The sequence below is a fragment of the Eumetopias jubatus genome, unplaced genomic scaffold, assembly GCF_037043125.1.
Source record: "Eumetopias jubatus isolate StellerSeaLion01/CBP00866 unplaced genomic scaffold, mEumJub1_p1.0 scaffold_106, whole genome shotgun sequence".
NCBI lineage: Eukaryota > Metazoa > Chordata > Mammalia > Carnivora > Otariidae > Eumetopias > Eumetopias jubatus.
Window position 1 is genome coordinate 336,969 of NW_028274912.1, and position 23,371 is coordinate 360,339.

Here is a 23,371-nt window from a genome sequence, read left to right on the forward strand (position 1 = left end):
TCCGGGGAACACCCGCAGCTGACTGTGGAGCTGGGCCAGCTCGGATTTTGCAGTGGCTCTAGCTCTGGAGTTGGTGATGGAGCCGTAGTTCCAGCGGGCTTACTCACACTGGGGCGCACTTGGCTCCAGCTCCCGGGCTCCCAAGCTCCCAGCAGTGGCACCGCAACAGAAGATCAAATGCCTCGAGCTGCGGAGCGGGCTTTGGGCCTGTAGCTGCTCCTGCATCCACGTCGACGGTATAGTGGTGACCAACCCCGCTGCAGTGGCCAGTCCGCCATCTGGAGATGGTGCCCAAGCAGTGAGGACGCACGGTCCCTGCTCGCGTGGGGCTGGCCGGAGTAGAGGTCAAACGAGGACTTCACGACCCAGGGGAGTGTCTCTGATCAGGTGGGATCAGGTGCCGGGAGCAGCGGTTCAGGCCCTTGCCCCTGTCGGGCACCTCAGGACGGACCTGTATGGGGCACGAGGTGAAGGGCATGTAGGATCCTTGGGCTGAATCCCCCCGTAGCCATTACCCCCATGTAGCCGGTCCCGTCACCGCCCCGAGTTTTGTCATCCATGAAATGGGCAGGGGAGGAAAGCCGTTCGTGGGTTCAAGAGCCTTATCCAAGTGCGGAACCGGATCTAGATCATCTCTGGAGGGGGATTCAGCTCTAGCACCTGCCCCAGAGCTCGAGGCAGGTCCAACAGCGATGCGAGCCGCAGCTCCCGAGACTGGGGCAGCTGCAGCTTCAGCTCTCGCGCCAGCTCTGGGATCAGAGCCCGGTGTGCAGCCTGAGCAGCTCCGACACCAGCTACGGAACTCGCCAGCCAAGGGCCAGCACCTTCATCATCACACCCTCGCCATCGTGCACGAGGTCAGGAGAGGGGCTGGGGACCAAGAGGGTCCCTCCTGGGCAGGTCACCCCGTGTGCTTTGGTCACTCCATTCAGAGCTCGCCCTCCCCACCCCTCCCACAGGTCACAGCCCCGGGCGTCCCCACCCCTGCTTCCCAAACAAGGCTCAAGGTGGACAAGCAGACCATGGATGTTGGAATTCGAGACTTGTACCTTAAACACTGTATACGTGTTGACCCACAAACTCCCCTTTATGGATTCTGTTGCAAATAGGGGATTATGGACACGGGTCTTCCCTTCAACAAGCTGGGATTGAGCTGCCCACAGTAGGTGATGGGTGCACCTGCAGGCTGGGATGGGTGCTGCGCACTGTCCTCCCAGACAGGGGTGCCGTCACCCTTTCCTCCAGAGGACCTCCGCTTCCTCACGTTCTCCCCAGGGCTGCTGGTCCCCAGACCAGACACCTGCCGGTCTGAGGGTGACCAGCGCTGCCTCCATAGAGATTTTTGTTTTGCCAGAGTCCTTACCTGGTAGCTCCGCTTCTCTGATTCCCCCCGTGCCTGTCCCCACTTGGACTTGCATGCGTGTGGTCTCTCCCTGTGGAACCCAGTGACTTGGAGCATGGTTTGGACCAGAGTCCGCTGAAACCTTTCTCTGGCCTGGGGTTGTGAGCAATGCATTCCCCTTTGGGGTGTGTCTTCCAGCTTTCTGCATTTCCCTGGTTTCTGTGTGGGCCACAGGAGGAACCAGCCCTGTCCTGTCTGGGGTCAGGCTGAGGTGTCCCAGCAGGAACAGGGGTCTCGGCCCCAAGATTGTGCCCATAATTCCTAAAGTGGCCTCTCTGATTACGTCTGATCTGTAAGCCCCAGGCATTTCAATATCGAATAAGGGAAATTCTGTGTCCAATAAACACAGAAGGAAACGAGTTCCCTTTGAAAATAGGGGGGCAGACACAAAGGCCCCTATTGTGTGACTCCACGTACAGGAAACACCCAGGAAAGGAACAGAGAGAGAAAGCAGCTTAGGGTTCGCCAGGGGCTGGGCTCGGGGAGGAACGGGCAGGGAGGCCTTCTGTTTCAGGGTGTCCTTTGCGGAAGCAGATATTGTGCAGCAATGTTCTGGGGTGCGGTGGCACAGCATTGGGAATATAATTAATGCTACAGACTTGTCCAACAGAAAACAATTAATTTTATTTAAAATAAATAATAAACAGCGTAGAGGATAAGGAAAGATAATATAACAGTTAATATGTACCAGAGAGAAAGAACACAGGGGGAGGGGATGAAACAATCTGGCGGGGCATCAGGGTCGGGTGATGGAAATAAGGGGAATTGTACAAGGGGCTCTCCCCACGAGGATGTGGGCTCTGGCTGTGGTTCTGGGAGCCCTGCAGGAACAGGAGGAGGGGCAGGGCCAGATGCAAGAGCAGAGCCAGATACAAGAGCAGGGACAGGGTCCGGATCCACGGTAGGAGCTGGGTCATGGGCAAGTACAGGAGCACAGGCAGGGCCAAGGGAAGGGCCCGCGGTGCTGGAAAGCAGGGGAAAGGGCATCGGCTCTGGCAGGGGCAGGGGCAGGAACAGGGACCCAGGCAGGGGAAGGGGCATAGGCTCTTGCAGGGGCAGGGACAGGGACACAGGTAGAGGAACGGACAGGTGCAGGGGCAGGAGGTGGGTCATGGGCAGGAATGGGTGCACATGCAGGGGCAGGGAAACGGGTAGGGAAAGGGGAAGGAGCTGGGTCAGAGGCAAGCACCGGAGCACAGGGAGGAGCAGGGGAATGGACAGTTGCAGGGGCAGAACCCGGGACAGGGGCAAGAACAGGAATACAGGCAGGGGCAGGGGAAGGGGCAGGATCCAGGGCAGGAGCTGGGTCAGGGGCAAGAACAGTTGCACACGTCGGGGAAGGGGCAGGTGCAGGGGCAGAAGCCGGGACAGGGGCAAGAACAGGAATAGAGCCAGGGGCAGGGGAAGGGGCAGGATCCAGGCCAGGGGCTGGGTCAGGGGCAAGAACAGGTGCACACGTCGCGGAAGAGGCAGGGGCAGGGGCAGAACCCGGGTCAGGGGCAAGAATCGGAGCACAGGCAGGGGCAAGGGAAGGGGCAGGCTCCAGGCCAGGGGCTGGGTCAGGATCCGGAGCAGGGGCAAGAACAGGTGCACAGGCAGGTGCTGGGGAAGTGGCAGCTGCAGGGGCACGGGCAGGGGCAGGGACATGAGTGGGGGCAAGATTTGGGTCAGAGGCGAAAACAGGGACACAGGCATGGGCAGGGGAAGGGGCAGGACTTGGGTCAGGGGCCAGAACAGGAGCACAAGCAGGGGAAGGGGAAGGGGCAGGTGCAAGGGGAGGGACAGGGTCTGCAGCAATGGCACATAGAGGAACCAAGGCAGTATCTGGGTCAGGGGCAGGGACAGGGGCACTGGCAGGGGTAGGGACAGGTCAGGATCCAGGGCAGGAGCGGGGTCTGGGCAAGGAGCAGGGCCACAGTTCGGGGCAGGCACAGGGGCCCTGGCTCCGGCAGGAACAGTGGCAGGAACAGGGGCAGGCTCTCCGGGCACAGGTTCTCGAGCAGGCCCTTCCTGGTCGGCGTCAGGCTCTCCGTGGGCAGGTGCCGGGTCAACTGCCGGCTCCTGGGCTCCTGCTGAAGTCTCTGCAGGCACCACCCCTCCCTGCAGAGCTGCTGATGGAGTTGGAGCCGGCTCTAGCTCCTTAGGTCGTGGAACATCTGTGAGAGGAGAAAAGCTCACCCCCGTGCCTGCTCTCCGTGGGTATTTGCAAGACAGAGCCCAGCCCAGAGCCTCCCAGAGAAGCCGCAGCCAGGAAGGAGCCCTCCCCGGGACGTCTCCCCGACTGCAGTCCACCCGCTGGGTGCTCTGCACACAGTCTTTGCTCCTGGCCCCACACCAGCCTCTCGGGGCTCCTCCCTGTGGGGCCTGCCACGACCCGTCCCCACACACCCACAAGCACCCCGCCCCAGGCTTCTCAGCCTCGAGCTCGGTCTCCGTGGGCTCCATTCCTGGAGCACAATCCAGTCAATGACCACCAGGGACAGTGGTCTGGGTGGTGTCGGAGGCCTTCCCCCGCAATCCCCAGCACCTGCTCCTGGGGACCCCTGTGGGGTCACGCCCCAGGTCCCGGAAATATCATGGCTGTCTGCCAGCCTCCTCCCGATTTCATCCGTGGTCTGCAAAGACAGGGACGGGTAGCCGGCCCAGAGGCATCACAGCCCTGCCCAGCCAGCCTCCCTGTCCCCCTGCCCTGTCCCCCTCCTGCTCCCAGATCAGACACATCTCTGCGTGCCCAGCCCTGCACGCGGTACAGTGACCCCCGCTCCAGGGCAATTGGGATAAACCCAGGGCAGAAGCTCGCATCCGCGCACACCCCGTCCCACCCAGCCACCCTTGACCTTGAACAAGACCTGCCCACTGGGTATCTGACCCCTCATCAGCCTGCTCTTGAATGGGGTTGGCCCACCCTACATGACCCCTCTTCACACACACACACACATACACACACACACACACACACACACACGGGTGGGGACCTGGGGCTGCACAGGTGGATTAGACCCTGTGGGGCTGGGTGGCCGGCTCTGGGACTCCTGGTGTCACCTTGTGGTCTTTCCGACCAAACGGCCAGAGGCGGTGGGGAGCCCTGAAAGGACATCTTGAGACAGCATTTGCTGGGCGCGCTTTCTTCCGTCGGCAACCTCCGGATCTGGGAACGCAGCACGCGAACATCTTAGTTTCACTATCTGCAATGTAATGAGCTGGGCCGGGGGCTGTCTCTGGAATGTGGGTTCCTGGTTACCTGGGTTCCAAATTCTGATGGGCTCTGTTGTCAGGGAAGTGAGGTCACCATGGCCGGGGTCCCCTCACCCAACTTCCTCCTCAGACAAGAGCCCCAGCCGCGAGGGCCCCTCCCCCAGCTGTTCAATGCTGACCCCCCCCATGCCCCATCTATACAGTGACACCCTCCCACCCCACCCCACCCACAGCCCACGCAAGGCCTGGGTGCAGCCCTTGTGTGAGGACACAGAGCTGGGTTCAGCCTGGGCTCCTGCGCGTGCCCAGGGCTGTGACCCTCGACAGACTCTGTGCAGGCCCTTCTGCACTTGGGGTTTGGCCCCTCGACATGCTTCACTTAGCCGCTGAGGCAGAAATGCAGTCCTGTGCTGAGCCCTTCCTCCCAGCCTGCTGTGGCCTCGCCTGCTGTGGCCTCGGCGTGGCCGTGAGACGAGCGGGACGTGGCCGCCCTCGGTGGGAGGGGGACAATGGCTGCAGAGCCGGCACGAACCAGTCACGGACAGTCACCCCCCAAGGCGGGCGCAAGCTGCGGAGACCCCCGCCGCCCAGCAGGGCCGGCCTGCGCCACCTGACCCCACGCTGCCCAGACGGGAAAGCTAAGTACATTCGTGTCGGTTCATAGCACAGAGATCCTGTGGGTGGTCCTTACGTGGCAGTAGCTGACTGATGCCATTCTACTGTGTTCTCCTCGGGTGGCCCTAACCGCACCAGCGAATTGCATCGCCCACTACATACTGGTGACTCCACGTGTCCGGCTTCCACATCTCTCTGTCCTCTGAACTCCAGCCCCCCACGTGGCATCTCCGTTTCGGGGTCCTGGGCTCCAAGCTCAGCCCCCGAGCCTGCCCGGGGCTCCCTGTCCTCGGACTGAACCTCCCTCCACGGCCTGTGCTCTCCCCCCCTCACCCTTCCCTCCGCTTCCACCACTCTGGGGTTTTTCACAAGTGGTCTCCTCTTCCGCGGAAGCCCACCCAACTTCCCTAACTACCTCTGTGCCTCAGCTCTCTTCCGAATGTCCCTTCCTCCGAGAAGCCCTCCCTGACCCCTCCTGCTCCACCCGGCGTGAGTCAGACCTGCCGTTGTTTTGCACTCTCTCCAGACACTTTTCCCCGAGTCTGCGGTCGTGTGAAGGGCGGCTGCGCTGGTGCGAGCCTGTCCTGGCATCAGATGTCTGAAACTGAATTTGCCAGTTTGCCTCTCTCCGGCAGCTAGCACGTGCCTGGCATGTCACGGGTGCTTGGAAATGTTGGGCGAATAAGTGGAAGACTTCCTGAGGAAGTGTAGGACGTCAGGGCCCACGGGGACTGGTGGCAGACGCGCTGTGGGACGCATACAGAAGGACGACATTGGTCCAAGAGCCGTGGTCTACTTCCCAGCAGAGAAGTGTGGCAGACTCTTTCCCCCACGGAATCTGGAGGGCGTGGGCAGAATGGGTCCGGTCGGGCATCCTCCTGCCTGGCCAACACCTGCCCTCCTACCGCCTTCCTATCCCCATCTCTCCAAGATCATAAAGGATCCCGCTTGGGCTACGGCCATGGCCCTGGACTTCACCCCATCAGTGGCCTGGGGTATTCCAACGCGTCCCAATAGGCCATTGGCTGTGCAGACCTGCAGTCTTGAGCGATGTTCCCGGGGTCAAGGGGGACCGCGGGTGGAGCCCCGAGGGGACGGGTGGGTGGACGCGGGCTCTCAGGGCAGGATGGTGTGGGCACACGAGGCTGCAGGAGGGAGAGAAGCACTGAGCTCGACGGGATGGATGGGGGCCGGGCGTGCTGTTGGCCTGCACGGGAAGGCCCGTGGCCGTCTGTTACCATCTTTGGGAGAACAGTCACACCGTTTGCGAGCTATCAAATGTCACGTATGTCTACGAATTTTTTCATGCTCGGGAAGCTGGACCTGCTCTGTCTGCCTGCTGTTGAAAGCAGAGTCACAAGGTCAGAGTCCCCAGCTCTGGCCCTCTGGGGCCGTCCCCGAGCCCGTGGCCACCGCAGCGCCCTCCAAGCTGGCAGGACAGAGAAGCCAGTGTGCTGCCAAGGGAGGGGGCAGCAGGCGGGTGATGGGGAGTGTGCCTCTGTCCCCTCTGTGCTCCGAGGTAGGGGGGTGTCCCCAGTGCAGTCCCAAGGCGGGCACCACACAGGGCCACTTGGGGAGGCCCCTCTGCTCACAGGACCCATGGGCCGGAGCCTGCTGCCCCTCCCGCTGCGCTCCTGGCCACGCCCTCCTCCACGGAGACTCCACGGGACCCCTCCGACCTCTCCGATGGCGGTCCTGCAGGCCTCGGTGCCCCGAAGTGGGTTTGTGCCCCCTTCCCCCCACCCCTCCCTGGACAGCAGCTCCCCGCCCACCCTCCCTTCACCACCTCCCCCTGCTCCCCCGATCCTGCCCTCAGCCCAGGGGGTCCCCTGCCTCCATGCAGAGGGTCAGTCCCACTCCGGGCCTCTTGCCCTCTGGGCTCCGCCCGTGCACTGGCCGCCCCCACTCAGCCCCGTGGCAGCCACACCAGAGACCCGCCCACCCGGTCCCCCCGTCCGGGCGCCGCGCTCCGCCCGCCCACCTGGCCACCCGTTTGCTGTGTGTGTCCCGGCCCTGACCTCCTACTTCCCACTTCCTGCCAGCCCGCAGCGCAAGGGCCGTGACAGGAACGGATGTGTGTTCGTGTCCCCCCAAATTCATCCATCAGAGCCCCAGAGGGATGGTGTGACATCCTGGGGCCTTGGGAGGTGTGTGGGGTTAGCTGGGTGCTCATGATGGGGTCAGTGCCCGTATAAGAAGAGGAAGACACCGGAGCCCTCTCCCCGACACTTGACATAGTGAAGAGGCGGCCATCTGCAAACCAGGAATGGGGACCTCCCCGGAATTCGCCAGGTCGGCGTGCTGAGCCGTGAGGATCAATGTCCATCGCGGGCGCCCGTGCGGTGCGGTCTGTGGTGCTCTGTCAGGGAGCCCGAGCTGAGGCAGGTGCTTCCATACCTTGCCCTCTGAGATTGTCGCCCCTCCGTCCCCCACCTGACCCGCACTCCGCACGCCCCCTCCCCAGAGTTTTCCACTGGACTCACTGAGGAGCAGCAGGGTCTTAGAGGTCCGGCCGGCCCGGCCCAGGCGCACGTAGACCACGCCGTAGATGTAGTCAGTGGACAGCACGTGGAAGCCCTCGACCCCCTTCACTGGACCGGAAGAGAAGCGTGGGGCCGCCCGATCAGGCCTGCACAGCAGGGGCAACTGGGAAGGGTCAGGAGTCCCTCCCACACACCCAACCACCTTCCAGGCCTAGGCTGCGGGCACTTGCATGCTTGTGGGCTCTGGGACCGTGGCCTGCTGCCCGCCCCGTGGGCCGCTGTCCATCCCATCCACCCAGCCCTGGGACAGAGGAGCGGCCTCTCCCGGGCCTGTGGCCATGAAGCCGGGGACACGCCCACCCCCAGGTCTTTCTCTCCAGGCCTTCATACACACAAGTATTCCTGAACATCGCCTTTTTCCTATCTTTCCGCAGAATTAATGTGTGTGACTGACACCCCTGTGACCTGGGGGGGGGGGGGGGCAAGGCGGGAGCCCTTTGTTGGCTCTGGTTTCCTGGAATTTTCCAGTTTGGTGCAGGGTCAGTCCCACAGCTCAAGGGAAACCCTCGGAACACCCACTCTCTGCCGAGTGCTCCCGTGTACGTGGTGGCCTCTCCCAAAATCAGGCCTTAATTTTTAGGGGCAGGAAGGGTTTCGGGGCCGCAGAGATGGTCTGTCAGATGTGCGGGTGATCGTGGGTCTGGCTCCCCCCGCCCCCGGCTCCCTTTCCCCTCTTGACAGGGAGATGTCTGGGCTGTTTGTGGTCAGGGCTCCGTGAAGAGTGTGCTGGGCCCCCACCCCGGTCCACTCACCGGCTGAAGGCAAGGACCACCTTCAGCTGGCCCGCTTTGTGGACCTCCAACATCGATGCCCCCAGCTTCCTCCTGTCTCTGCCTGGCAAGAATCTCTGGCCCTCAGAGGCGACAGCCAGAATGTACCAGAACCCTGAAAACTGTGGAGAGCGTGCTGGCGTAGCTGCCCGTGCCAGGCTCCCAGCCGGGCCCTCAGGAAGCCACCGGACACTGACATTGGCCTGAGGCCCGGGGCGGGTCCAGCACCCACAGGTCGGCACAGCCCCTGCACAGGGCCCCGGCTGCCCCTCTGGGCCTTGGCGGGCAGGTGCCGGGTGTGCTGGGGCCCCGAGGGCTGGGCTGTGCTTACCATGTGCTGGAATTCCCTTCCCGTGAAAGGCCTCCCCCTTCCTTCCAGCTCGGCCCTCGGCCCCATCCCTCTGACTTCCTGCCACAAACCCACATTCCCGGGGAGTCAGTTCCCACGGCCACCTCCACTAGGACCTTCCACCTGCCAGTCATCTGGTTGTTCTGGAACACGCTCTGCTCGTTCGGCCTCTGCCCACCTAGCATCCCCGGTGCCCTGAGGCAGCACCTGCCTGGGGCCCTCGGCCCTCCCCCCTCTTGCGTGGCCACCAGCTCCTCAGAGAGAGGCCAGGGCCTGAAACCCCTTCCGCCCTTGCGGCACTGCCCCCTGTTCCAGGATGGCCTTTTGGAGATTTTCAGGGAGTGATCTTCCAGCCACCACACACACTGCATGCCTGGCCCCGGTCGGCCTGGCTGTCAGCCTTGGGGAACGCAGGTGTGTGGCTCACCTTGTTCCAGTTGACGTTGTGGGACTCCCTGGGTAGCTGTTCCTGCGGCCGGGACCCCGTAGCAGGCATAAGCGCCAAGACCAGCACACACGTCAGCCTCCCTGGTCCCATTGTCACCCTCCTTCCTCGGCCACCGGGGCACTGAGTTTAAGTCTCCCCACCCACCTGACCCTGCCGTAGGTGTCCAGCCACCCCAGAGCCTTGAGCCAGCCTGGGGTGGGTCAATGGGGGGGGAGAGGGGCTTTGGGACACAGGCGGGCGGCCTAGGGGCTCGGCCTGGCGGGTGCTGCCTGAATTTGAAGGCCATCGTGTTCCCCTGTGAGACCCCTGGGCCTCCCATCCTAGCCCCCGCGGAAGAGAGGCAAGCAGCCGGGAGGCGTCCCTGGGAGTCACTTCATAGAGATATTTGCACGTGAGAAGCAGGACCACGGTGACGATGGGGCACAGATGGCACCAGCGTGACAGCAGGGCTCTCCGTCCCGAGCAGGTGCTGACGGACAGGGCTGCTGGATGTGTGTGAGCGTGCCCACCCCTAGCCTGCACGCACCGCCCCCCTCCGTGAGTGATGGGCACCCCCCCCCACGACGTCAGGCACGGCCCCACCAGACCACAGGAGGAGCCACAGGCTCGGTCCCTCGGGAATCCTGCCCCCTGCCCTGGCCCCAAAGCTCCAGGCCTGGGAAAGCCACACTCTTGTGCCCTGGACACTGTGGCACCCCAGCCGTGCACCCTGGTGGGCACCCACGCCCACTGCGTCAGCCCGCACCTGTCCAGACCCCCGAGAGTCTGCTCTAACTCAGACAGTCCTCCTTCCAGCCCAGGGACTGTGGTGACCTCTGCTTGCGGAGCAGCTGCCCCCAGCCCAGCCCCCACTCAGGAGCCAAGACCCACGTCCACGTGCCCCCCACCCAGAGCTGGTTCTGGGCTGTATGGCCCAGCCCTCGGTGAGCCCCACGCCCACCTCCTCCCCTGCACCGACCGGAGCCCCGAGAGGGCAGCGCCCCGTCTGACATTGCCGTCCGCCCTCGGCACACAGGTGAGAGGCATCTGTAAGGCCTTGTGGGATCGTTTTATTTGGAACTGCCGTGAGTCCTGAGAGCAGCCCGCCCCACACCAAGCTCCCAGGCGGCTGAGCAAGGAGGCCAGCGCCTGGCCAGCCTCACAGGACTTGGCGGGCACAGTCCCACCGGGAGGTCGATGCATTCACTGAAACCCAAGCAGAGCGTTGCAGGACCCCAGATTCACCTCGAGGGGTGTCAGCCCCGTCCCGGGCCCCGGGCCTTCTCGGGGCAGAGCTCTGGGGTGTCGGATCTGGGGTGATGCTCAGGAGGACAGCTGACCTGGAAAGCCTTGTGCGCACAGGTGACTGGGGGGTAAGAGGACTTGTGAGGGTGGGCACCCAGGACACACCGCGGCCACCCCGCTCTGCCCACGGCCTCGCCCGAGACGGGGCCGGCCCTGCAGGCCTGGCTTTGGGCAGGAGCAGGGGACTCCGTGTAGAGCTCCCCACCCCCACCCTGCCTGACTCCCTGAGGCTCGGAGGGACCCCGAGACCCACAGAAGTCAGCCAGGGGCCCGTGGGCATCGGGTGACACTCACGGTCCGGCCTCAATGTGGCCTGCTGCTGAGACAGGAAGCCCAGGACTGGCTCCACCTAGCAAAGAGGCGCAGGGCCTCCTGGCTGGCCAGCTCTGTCCGGCCTGTGGGGCGGGAGGGGAGCCCTCACCACGTGTGCCCCGTGCCCCAGCCACCCCTCCTGCAGGGGGCTGAAGGGCAGGGATGCTGCTCTAGGACCCTGGAGGCCCGGGGCTCAGCACAGTCAGTGGGAGGTTGCCCAGCCTGGCCGCCCGTGGCAGGGAGTTTGTGGGGCCGGCCCGTGGTGTCCACCACTTACTGTACAGCTCCACGGTGTTGAACGCCTCGTCCTTGAACTCTAGCTGGGTGAACACAATGGCGTAGTCCCTGACATTGGTGCCCAGCCCCCGATAGTCCAACACTCCTAGGCCTAGGAAATACGTGCACCCCCCCAGGGCGGAGCATCAGACCTCACGAGAGGCCCCCCCGGAAAGCATTGTCCCATTGACCCCAGAGCCAGCACACAGAGGGCCTCAGGAACAGATGCCCGGCGAGTGCCTGTCCCAACTCATGCCGGGGGGAACACTCCACCGATCATGTCCCCTCGGGGGCACCACCCCCGACGGAGGCCCAGGGTCACCGCGGGGCACGCCAGGGTGAGCCCTCTGTCTTCCAAACTCTGACAAAATGCATCCTTTCACTTTCTAGTGGAAGTGTCGGGGATGGGCCCGCTCCCCATCCCACGGCATTGGCCAGGCGGCAGGGGACGCCAGCCCAGGCTGTCGGTGGTGGATCCCACTAGGGAGGGCCCGGAAAGCCAGCCCATCCCGCACCGCCCCGTGCCCCACGCCCCGCATGAGACCGTGGAGGCCGTCGCCTTACAGGAGTTCTCAAACACCCATCCAGAGCTCTGTCTCAGCAGCTCCACCACGTTCACGTCACGCCTCTCCAAGCTGGAAGAGCGATCGTCTGTCCTCGGCTCAGGGTCTGGACTCAGGCCCAGAAGAGACAAGGGTCCTACCAACTGCACCTGGCCAGCCACCAGCATGCCGCGCAGGGGATCCTGGCTGCCGCTGATGGTGCCCGTTGCCCGGAAGCCTTCTTCTGCACCGAATCCAACCTGGCCGGGGAATGAGCAGACACGAGAGCCCTGCAAAGTGCAAATCGACTTCCTTCCACCTCCCAAGAGGCCTCGCGCGCTAGAAGCCACGTGACGGGCACAAAAGGAGCCTCGGACAAACACAGGGTCGTCTGTAATTTTGGGTAAAGGCACCCAGTATCCAAAGGGGCCTACGTCCCCGAAGCGGTCAGTCCATAAAGTGAACCAACCACAGAAATGCAGCGGTCTTTGCTCACTAAGATGAGCTCATGGCTGGGAAATTCCAGAAGGAAGAACAACAGGCAAGAGCCATCCAGTAAACTGAGGCAGTGGGGCACAAAGCTGCAACAGGTGAAACAACGGGGTTTGGAAAATCAGAAGACTGATCAAAGGAATGAATGGGAAGTCCAGAAACAGGGGCGCCTGGGTGGCTCCGTCCATCAAGCGTCCAACTCTTGGTTTTGGCTCAGGTTGTGATCTCGTGATCGTGAGACTGAGTTGGGCTCCGCGCTCAGCACACACTCTGCTTGAGATTCTCGACCCCTCCCTCCGCCCCTCCCGCTCGTGCTCTCTCACTCTCTCAAGAATAAATAAATAAATCCTAAAAAAAAAAAGTCCAATAATAAAGCAAAATGGGAGCATGGGAATTTAGCACGTGACAAAGTCAGCCGGAGTCCGTGGAGGACAGAGAGGCAATTCGATTAATGACGTTAGAAATTGGGTAGTGATCTAGAAAAAACCAACTGGTTCCTCCTATTTTCCCAGGGTCAAATCCCAAATGCAGCGAAGATGCCAGAAGCACCAGGGAGTTGCAAGCCGTTTCCTAACTGACGGTGTCACAAAAGCCAGGAGCCCCGCAAAGAGAAAGCTAGTGTGCATCCTCAGAGAAATGGAAAGAAATCCTTCATGTATGAAAAAAAAAAAGTCCTCCTCAATGTTATAAGAAAAATGACAAACTGGGAAGTATATTTGCAACTGGTTTCTGTCACAGACAAGCGCCTCATATTCCTAATCCTTAAGGGTTCTTACAAAGGAGGAAAAACACACCTTAGAGGAAAACATACCAGAGATGTGACCAGGCAGTGCGTTGGGCAGGGAGCACGTACGCTGCGACGCTCCCGTCCTTAGAAGGGCCACGTAGAAGCTGAAGGGGGCCATCTGTTGCCTATCAGATGTCATGGAAGCAAGAGCACGGGAATGCCGGGGCGCTGGTTCAGGGAACCTGCCACGTGGGGACCTCTTGGAGGCGAGAGCACCAGGACCCACGCCACAAAAGGTGTTTCCAGTTGCCGAAGATTGGAGAGCACTGTCTGTCGAGCAGCAGAGCCTGGCAGAAGGCCTATGGAGTCTCACACAGCGATCCAAAAGAGCAGAGCGCCCTGGTAAATGCGAAAGGGCATCACTGTACGGCCCAGCGATCCCCTGCAGGGCGCACACGCAGGAGAACAGAAGGGAGACTTGCACACCCATGTTTATGACAGTGCCATTGACGAACCAGACGGTGGAAGAAACCATGTGGCCTGTCCACACCATGGAACATAATTCAGCCTTAAAAAGGGAGGAAATCCCGACACCGGCTACAACGCGGATGAACGTGGAGGACACGGTGCCGAGTGAGATCAGCCCGGTCCCCGGCGCAGACAGACCAATCCCCAAGGATCCACTCCCCGGAGGCCCCAGAGGAGTCAGACCCACAGAAATAGGGGCAGGGGAGGGGAGGGGTCCGTGTTCAACGGAAACGGATGGAGGGGGTCGGCTGCACAACAGTGTGAATGTGCTTGACGCCCTTGTGCTGTGCGCTTAGAAGTAGCGAGGACAGTAAATCTCTGCGCTGTGTTTATCTTCCTACAACTTTGAAAAATGTCATAAAGACAAAAGAGAACAAACTTTGAAATGTTTTAAAAGAGAGCAGAGCCTCTGTGGACTGATCGGAACAACCCCCCAGCGTGCGTGGGCAAATGACACATGGGTGCTGGTGTGTGCCTGCCCCCACGTCCCTAACACGGGCTACCCTCAGGGAGGAGACGGGCTGGCTGAGGCAGGTGGGGAAGGACCCCCACGGTACACCCTGAGGAACCCTGATTTTTGAGCCATGCAAGTATGTTTGCTGTCCAAAGGCCAACGAATGAAATTTCATTACACAACAAAACGTGAGAGGCCCACTTGCCTCTCCTCCAAGCCCTGATCCGAATGTGTATCTGCAGGGGGCCCTCAGCACAATCCACCTCTCCAAATCAGCGTCTGGCCCAGGTCCCTGGACAGAGATGCGCCTTGAAACTGGCACCAGGAGAGGCTGCTGACCAATCATTCCGTTGAGCAGATGCCAAAAATCGGCTCTGAGCCTTGTGGCATCCCCATGGCTCCTATGGCATCTTTGGCTTTGCATAGGGCCCAAGGCCCTCCAGAGGCCCAGCTTCTGTATTTGGATGTCTGATTCCACCAGCTTCACTGGGACGACCCAGCCACGTGGCTTTGGGGCCAACACCATGGCCCGTGGGACCAAGCTCACCCAACACCGTGGAGCTGCCATCTTACCCCAGACCTCCCCTGCCCTTGCTTGTCCCAAGGCCAGGCCTGGCCCAGGTACACCTGGGCCCCACATCTCCTGCAGGCAGATGCAGGAATGCGAGGGAGGGTACCTGGAGTCCCCCAAGAACCCGCGGCTCTTCAGCACAAGGCATGACCCACTTCAAGCAGTAGCTTGAGAAGGATTTGCCCAGGAGGCCTCTCCCACCCCGGCATGAGTCCCACCCAGACACAGGGCACACACCGCACTCACCTGTGCCTGGAGGACAACATTTTCAGGTTGTTTTCTGGAGTAAGGGTCACCATGACGCCCTCGACGTTCTTCGTGGCCTTCTCCAACGCAAAGCCCTTCTCACCTGAGGCCACGGCAAAAACATCCCAGGACCCCAGAAGCTGGTGGAGGAGGAGCAGGTGAGGGGGGCCAGTCCCTCAAGCCCTTGGAGGCATCCTCTCTCTATCTGGGAACCCAGGGCCCCTTCCTCAGGCTAGCCCATCCCCCCATAGCCAGTGCTGGTCTGGGTTGGCTCTGGGAGGGTAACCCAGAGGTTGTGTGGCCCCACGGGAGGGGCCTGGGCCCCTAGGACCCACAGGAGTGTTGTTACCGGCTTAGGGTCCAGCCTCCTGAGCCACACTGCCTGGGTCTTAGGCACTGAGACCAGAGCCAGCAGGACAGCTCACAGGACAGCCTCATCCTTGCAGGTATCTGCACACCAGCACACATGCCTCGGGGCCAGGGGTGTGCAGTGCCTCCAGCCCCTGAATACCCATTTATATGTCTCTGCATGGGTCTCTGTGGGCGGCCACTAATCGCCACGACACCATCCTGGCCTCCCTTTTTGCAAGGTGGGGAAATTACCCAAGGGCGGGTGGCATTATTATTCAGTGGTGGCCTCTGTGCCCTGCCCAGATGTGCTAGAGAAGGGGGAGTGGGCCCCTGGCGAATGTGTGCCAAGCACACACAAAGCGTTCTTTGTCAACGCTGCCATGCCAATCCCTGGTTCTGTATGCTTCCTTCCACTGGAAGCTTCCAGAATGAGCATCCCATTCCCAGTCACACCACCTGCACTCCTCCCTGGGGATTCAACACTCTTGAGCCTTGCTCAGTCTGGGTAGGCCAGTAACCCTGGTCCTTAACCCTGGCTGGCAGTAGGCCAAGGCCAAGTCCCAGCGGAGGCACAGACAGTTCTTCCAGAAGCTGAAGGTTCGATCTTTTGTTTCAATCTTAAAAAAAAAAAAAAAAAAAAAATAGAAACCAAAATTTTTTGAAAAAGCTCCCACCCCTTCCTGGCTGACCCATTATCCTGCTCTGTGGGTCTTGGCCTCCTGCCCCCACCCCCAGTCAGCACCCAGCCCGGAATGTCCCGTTCCTTCTGTCGCTCCACTCCACCCTCTCGCCCACCTTGGCCTTGCTGCCTCCCACCTCTGCACTCCATGACCCTGGCCAGACACCCCAGGAGCTGCACAGCCCCCAACGTCCCATCGGAGATCTGTATGGGCCTGGCTTCTCAGCCCTGGATCATCTGAGCCCCTAGCTGGGAGCAGAGGACAGAGGGCTTGGTAGGATCTGTCTGAGCCCCTGAAATCCAAGGGGAGGTGGCTAGGAAGGTCCTTCCTTGGGAGGTTGGAGGGAGTGGTGGAATGTTCAGACTACATTTCCAGACCCCTTTGCTGGCTGGCTTCCAGGGGTTCTATCAACACAAAGACAAGGAAGATTTGGTGGGTGGAGGAAAGATGAAGCCATTTGTCTTGCCAGGCCTTTTTAAGGAGGGACCTCTGCTAGGCCACCACTCCAGCCCCTGCTTGGGAGATGAGTTTACTGGTGAACAAAAGGAAACCAGCCCTTGTACAAATGTGCAGCTCAACTTTGCACCACCCCAGGACCTGGGGAGTCTCAGGCCTCGAACACGGATTAGGGTGTCCCGTGACTACCAGCTTCCCCAATGCCTGGCAGAAGAAGATGGGATACAAGGACAAAAATATCACCCTACTCTTCAAATTAATCCTGTTCATCATGTTTTTTCAAGTACAGTTTCCTGACGCAACATTTGAGGAGACAAAGATGAAAGAAGAGAATCACAGCAGAAGAGAGATAAGGGAAGCAGACCCACCAATGCTCCCTGCGTTGGAATTACAAGGCAGGCTCTCGTAGTCCACTTGGGCTGATATCACAGAAATACCACACACTGGGTGGCTTATAAACAGCAGGCATTTATTTCTCAGTTCTGGTAGCGAAAAGTTCTAGTCAGGGTGCTAGCAGGGTCAAGGAGGGCCTCTCGTGGGTCACAGACCTCTCACAGTGTCCTCATGGTGGAAGGGGTAGGGAAGTTCTGCTGTGGGGTCTCTTTCATAAGGGCATGGATTCCATTCAAGAGGCTCCACCGTCATGACCTAGTCCCCTTCCAAGGGCTCACTTCCCAGTGCGATCGTACTGGGGGCTAGGACGTCAACATGAGTATTGGGGGTAGACACACACATCAGGACCACACAGATTGTGAAAACAGCTATGATCACCTTGCTTAACAAGATGGGAGCCACATTTGAAATTTTATGGTATTTTTGCAATTCTCATAATACAGCTGGAAACCATAAAAAGTGGTATAGATAAAAGACATCTGTGTAACCCAAAATAATCTTACAGATTGCAGATTTGAAGAAAAATATATACAGTAGGCTCTCATGAGCCAGAATGCACAGGTTGTTCTACAAAGGAGACATCTTAAATCCTGGGAAAAAATTGATTTTTGGCAATAAATCCGGACAACTAGATATCCATTTAGAAGAAGATTAAGATGAAGCATATTCACCTCATGCATGGGAATAAACATGAAATGGATCAGAAATCTCAATGCTAAACATGGAAATGGAATCATATGAGTAACAAAAGAAATCACTGGTGGGTTTCTGTATGATGTGGATGTAGGGAAATGTTTTCTAATTGTATCAGATTTCACTCCTGAAGGCAGAACCATCAGGAGGCATATAGATTCACAAATAAGGGGTTTGTGGCAGGAGGTTGACCTCACATCACTGTAGGAGCTCATTTCACAGGCCCCGTAAGGCTTTTGTCTTCTGGGGATTCTGGGCAATGTCATGCAGCCCAGGCAGATCAAGCCACTACAAACCCATAGGCCACACTAACTATGCATAAAATCCAGATGTAATAAAAGAAAGTACTGATAAATAACTTGACTATATTTTTAAATTTTTTATAGCAAAAATAAAGCCATAAACAAAGTCAAAAGATGAGTGACAAGTCTGGAGAAAATATTTCCAACACAGATCACATGCAAGGGCTAATAGCCATACTCTACCAAAACTTTTAGAAATTAAAGAAAAACAGGGCTGAAAACGCATCACAAAAAAAGGACAAATGACATAACCAGATAATTCACACGAAAAAGTTAAAATGACCCCTAAACATGAAAAGATGTTTCTTATGAATTGCATTCCACCAACCCCCCGCCCCCACCAATTTCTATGCTGAGGTCCTGACCCCAGAACCTTAGAATATGACTCTGTTCAGACATGGAGGCTTTTAAAGAGTTAGTTAAGTCCAAGTGAGATTGTTCAGTTTAAACATACCTGGGGTCCTTATCAGAAGAGATTAAGGTATACACACACACACACACACACACACACACACACACACACACACACACACTCTCAACTGGGGCGACCATGTGGGGACATGGGGAAAAGATGGCTATCTACACACCAAGGAGAGAGGCCTTGGGAGGAACTGGCCCTGCCACACCTGGATCTGACTCCAGCCTCCAGAGCTGGGAGAGAATACACCTCTGATGTTTAAGTCTGTGGTGCTTTGTAATGGCAGCCCTGGTGAATGGATACAATGTTCATTTTCATTCACAGTAAGAAAATGCAAATTAAAACAATGCGGAGATGTCATTTATCACCTATCAACCTGCCAAAAATTGCAGAGCTTAGCCACACCACCCACAATTTGGCTACACGAGCATGCCCATGCACTGCCTGTCAGACTGCAAATGGTACCATCATTACAAAGGGGAATGTGGCAACATCTAACAAAACTTAACTACCTGCCCGTTTGTCTTTTGTTCTAGAAATCCCACTCACAGGAATCTATCCTAAGGAAGTACCTGAGACAATACAAACTATATATACACACAGTGGTTACTCAGTAAAGCATTGTTTGTGATAGAAAACTGTTGGAAGTTGGCTAGGTGCCCACATCCAGGAGACTGTTTGAATCAAAGATGGTGTACCCACAAACAGTCCTATGCAGCTATAAAAGAATAACCCGAAGGTCTCTGTGAACCAACATGGGGTGAGTGCTATGACATGAAGGTGTATTGTAAAGTGGAAAAAGCCAAGTGCCAAAGGGCATGTGAAGCACACAGCCTTCTAGGTGAGACAGAAAGGATGATAAGGAAATGTACGTTGTCTGCCTATTTCTGCAAGAAGAAACACAGGAAGGATAAATCGGAGTCTAAAGAGCTTCGTCACCCACAGGGGTAGGCTGGGGAGGAAGTTAGACCCCCTCCCCACAGCATACCTTCTTTTATGTTGTTGTTTTTTTCCAGATTCATTTATTTATTTTAGAAGAGGAGAGAGAGAGAGCAGGGGGAGGGGGAGAGGGACTGGGAGAGAGAATCTTCCAGCTGACTCCCTGATGAGCTTGGAGGAGCCCGGCATGGGGCTCCATCCCACGACCCTGAGATCCTGACCTGAGCCGAAGGCAGACGCTTTAACCGACTGAGCCACCCAGGTGTCCCCACCCTTCACCCTTTTCTGTTACAGGCTTTATGATATTTACATTTAACAGTTAATATGTAGATTCAGTAAAAGTTAAGCTTCTGTCACTTTAAGCTGTACCAGTCAAAGGTACTTCCTCAGGCTCCTTGCATGAGCTCAGGCTTGGGTCAGATTGACCTGGGTTCAAACCCACAGCAGGGCCATGTCACAGCCCTGTGACAGGAACCTCCTATGGGAACTCTTGGAAACATGCCTGGGGCCATGGTGTGGGGAGGAGTAACTTGCCAGGCTGAAGGCCAGGGGTCCCCACGATGCCCAAAGGGCTGCCATAGGCATCCACATTCTAGAGACAGACCCCTACTCCCTTCAATTGGCTAGAGATGCTCCAATGATCAAACTGTTCTCCCGCTGTATCCCTACATGCTGAGGATGTGGTAGAAAAGCCAACAGTGAGAGCCATTTCCTACACTGCAGACCGGAGTCAGGTCTCACCCCTGACATCTCTGGCCATTTGCCTGGAGGTACCCAAAGGTAACAAGGGAGGCCCAGAGCCAGCCAGGCCAGTCAGACACTGCTGTGATCCGACTGTGCAGCCCAGCTCTCCTCCTGTGTGTGTGTGGTGTGTGTGTGTGTGTGTGTGTGTGTGTGTGTGTGTGTGTGTGTGTACAGGGGTCTCATGCAGGGTGATGATGGGTCCGATGCCCGGTGGGTGGATCATGCTCACACCCCAGGTCAAGGCTGGCTGGGTGCGATGGGGTGTGGGGGGCTGGGAGCTTCTGCTCAGGGTTTATCCCGAGAGCTCCACAGGTATGGGTCACTGTCTGGGGTGTTGGGCTATGCATGCACAGGTGTGTGTCTGATCCGGGAGCAACAGGGGGACTGGACAGTGTGACAGTGAGGACGGCCGGGCAGGGCTGTGATGCCTCCGGGCCGGCTACCCCTCACTGTCTTTGCAGTAGCCAACGGATGTAATGGACTAGAGGATGGCAGACACCCACTCCATCTCTATGACCTGGGGCGTGACCCCATAGGGCTGTCCAGGAGCAGGAGCTGAGTATTGCCGGGGAAGGCCTCTGACATCACCCAGACCACTGTCTGCGGTAGTCGTTCAGTGGATTGTGCTCCAGGAGCCGGAGCCCATGGAGGCCAACCCCGAGGCTGAGAAGCCTGGGGCAGGGTGCCTGTGGGTGTGTGGGGAAGGGTCGGGGCTGGCCCCACAGCGAGGAGCCCACAGAACCTGGTGTGGGGCCTGGAGCAAAGACTGGGCTCAGAGCGCCCAGCGGGTGGACTGCAGTCGGGGAGACGTCCCGGGGAGGGTTCCTTCCTACCTGGGGCATCTCTGGGAGACTCTGGGCTGTGCACGCACAGGTGTGTGTCTGATCTGGGAGCAGCAAGGGGACTGACTGGGCAGGGGGACGGTGAGGTTGGCTGGGCAGGGTTTGATGCGTCCGGGCCGGCTACCTGTTCCTGTCTTTGCAGAAGTCAACGGGTGAAACCAGCTGGAGGTTGGCGGATAGCCGTTACATATCCAGGACCTAGGGTGTGACCCCACAGAGTTCCCCAGAAATAGGTGCTGGGGATTGCCGGGAAGGCCTCCAACATCACCCAGACCACTGTCCGCGGTAGTCATTTACTGGATTGTGCTGCAGGAGCCGGAGCCCATGGAGGCTGAGCCTCAGGTGAGAAGACCGGGGCTGGGTGCCTGAGTGTGTGGGGGGAAGGGTCGGGGCTGGCCCCACAGGGAGGAGCCCCAGAGGCTGGTGTGGGGCCTGGAGCAAAGACTGGGCTCAGAGCGCCCAGCGGGTGGACTGCAGTCGGGGAGACGTCCCGGGGAGGGTTCCTTCCTACCTGGGGCATCTCTGGGAGACTCTGGGCTGTGCACGCACAGGTGTGTGTCTGATCTGGGAGCAGCAGGGGGTTGGGCAGGGGGACAGTGAGGACGTCGGGCAGGGCTGTGAGGCCTCCGAGCTGAGTGACAGTTCCTGTGTTTGCAGAGCCCCGTGGAAGCTGGCCTGGCTTCTGTCCCTGCACCTGGCTCCTGACACATGCTAGAGATGCAGATGGAGTCGCTCTAGCTCCTCAGATGGTGGAGCAGCTGAGAAAGGAGAAGAAGAGCTCAGCCCGTGCCTGCTCTCCGTGGGCCTTTGCAAGACAGAGCCCAGCCCAGGGCCTCCCAGAGAAGCTGAAGCCAGGAAGGAGCCCTCCCCGGGACGTCTCCCCGACTTCCGTCCACCCGCTTGGTGCCCAGTCTTTGCTCCTGCCCCCACACCAGCCTCTGGGGCTCCTCCCTGTGGGGCCAGCCCTGACCCTTCCCCTCACACCCACAGGCACCCACCTCCGGTCTTCTCATCCTCAGGGTCAGCCTGCGTCGGCTCTGCGTGCTCCAACTGGGCCATCAGAAGGTGGGCATGGCGCTCCAGGTCAGAACCGGGCATGTTGAGCTGCACATGGGCCACCAGCTGCTTGAGGCAGGGAACGTCCGGGCTGACAGAAGTCCTCTGAGTACTGGTCCAGCCAGGTGCCCAGAATGGAGGAGATGGCCCTGGAGGTAGGCGGGCAGGAAGCAAAGTCAGTGGCCTGGCCTGCCCTTCCACACAGCCCCCTGGGGCAGCCCTGGGGAATCTCCATCCAGAGGCCAGTCCCACCCAGCCCACCCGCACCGGCCATCCAGGCAGGGGCAGGTGTAGCCAGCAGGTGCGGGGGCCAGCAGTCTCCACGGGAGGGAGCTCTCCATCACTGGTGTGAGCACCCCTGCCTTCCTCAGGGGAGCCTGCCCCAATCCACTGTCTGTCTGGGGTCCCTCCTGCTGCACTGGAAACTCCAGGAGGGCGGGGAGATGCAGTGTCTGCTCTGTCCCGGCCCTGGGGCACAGAGAGGAGCTGCAGAAGTCTATGAGGGAGGAGGGAACGGGCAGTGTCCCTCGGCCCAGCCCGCCTGTGCTCTCACGGCCCCTTGGCCCCCAGCCCCTGCTCCGACGGCTTCCTGACCCCCTTGCAGGCCCGTGGGGTCTCCTACACCAACACTATTCTCGGGGATGTCTGCCCGGCCTGTCCAGGCCCCACATGCAGCTGGCCTGGGGGACCCAGTGTGAGCTGGTGGCACCCGGATTGGGTCAGAGCAGGCGAGGCCCCCAGCCTCCCCTCCGCTCCCTAGGCCCCGGGCCCACAGCCTCAGCTGTCTCACTCCTGTCCTGCAGGAGAGGCCCCCACACCGCTGCCCTCCAGCAGCCATGACAGACGCGGTGGAGCCAGGGCTCTGCCCAGCACCCCCAGCCCCGCCAAAGCCCCAAATGTCCCCCACCTTGGAGACAGGGGCTCTTCTTCGTCCTAGGGCCCGTCATCCTTCGGACAATGAGAGCAGAGGGATCCCCATCTAGAGGAGGCCGGCAGGGCGTCCCACGCAACGTCCTGTGCCCATCTCTGCTTTGTTGTCTAGGGTTACCGGTGGACCTCCACCTAGAACAGAGGCCCACGGGGCAGGGTGATTTGTCTGCCCTGTTCCCTGAATTATGCAAAATGTCTAGAAGGGGCTTCCTGTCCATGTGTGTCTGTGTGTGTCTGTGTGTTAGTGTGTGTGGTGGAGTGTGTGTGTGATTTGTGTGCGTGATATGTGTGTGTCTGGTGTGTGTGAAGGGAGCAGCCCAGACTCCTTGGGTTGACATTATGGCCAGGTAAGGGGCACAGCCGTCGTGGCAGCCCGGGGGGTCGGTGACCTGGATGGCTTTGGGGTAGGAGACCCTCCTGGCCCTCCCCGAGCCCAGGCCTGGAGAGCCGTCGTCCCCACGCTCCCCCTGAGCCTGCACCAGCCCTTACTGGCTGCCTGCTGCACGGGCCCCACGCTGGGCAGCCGTAGAGGGAGGTTCCTGTTGACCAGCTTCTCCCCAATTTCTTCCATGGGGCTCTGCAAAGACAGTGAGCAGCGCCCGGCCTGGAGGCATCACAGCCCGGCCCCGCCGTCCTCACCGTCGCCCTGCGCAGTCCCCCTGCTGCTCCCAGATCAGACGCAGCCCCGTGCGGGCACAGCCCTGCACCTGGGATGCAGTGACTTTCCTGAGACCACATCCTCGGGACATCGGGGTACAGCAGGATCGGAGCATCTCCAGCCAAGTGAACTGTTTGGAAGGGGGCTGTCTCTAG

The 23,371-nt window shown here is 59.4% G+C and overlaps 1 pseudogene; it reads right to left on the bottom strand.

The window, feature by feature from the left end:
- Nucleotides 1-6,486: 6,486 nt before the first annotated feature.
- On the bottom strand, nt 6,487-16,886 carry LOC148161629 (epididymal-specific lipocalin-6-like; annotated as a pseudogene).
- Between the last annotated feature and the right edge of the window lie 6,485 nt (nt 16,887-23,371).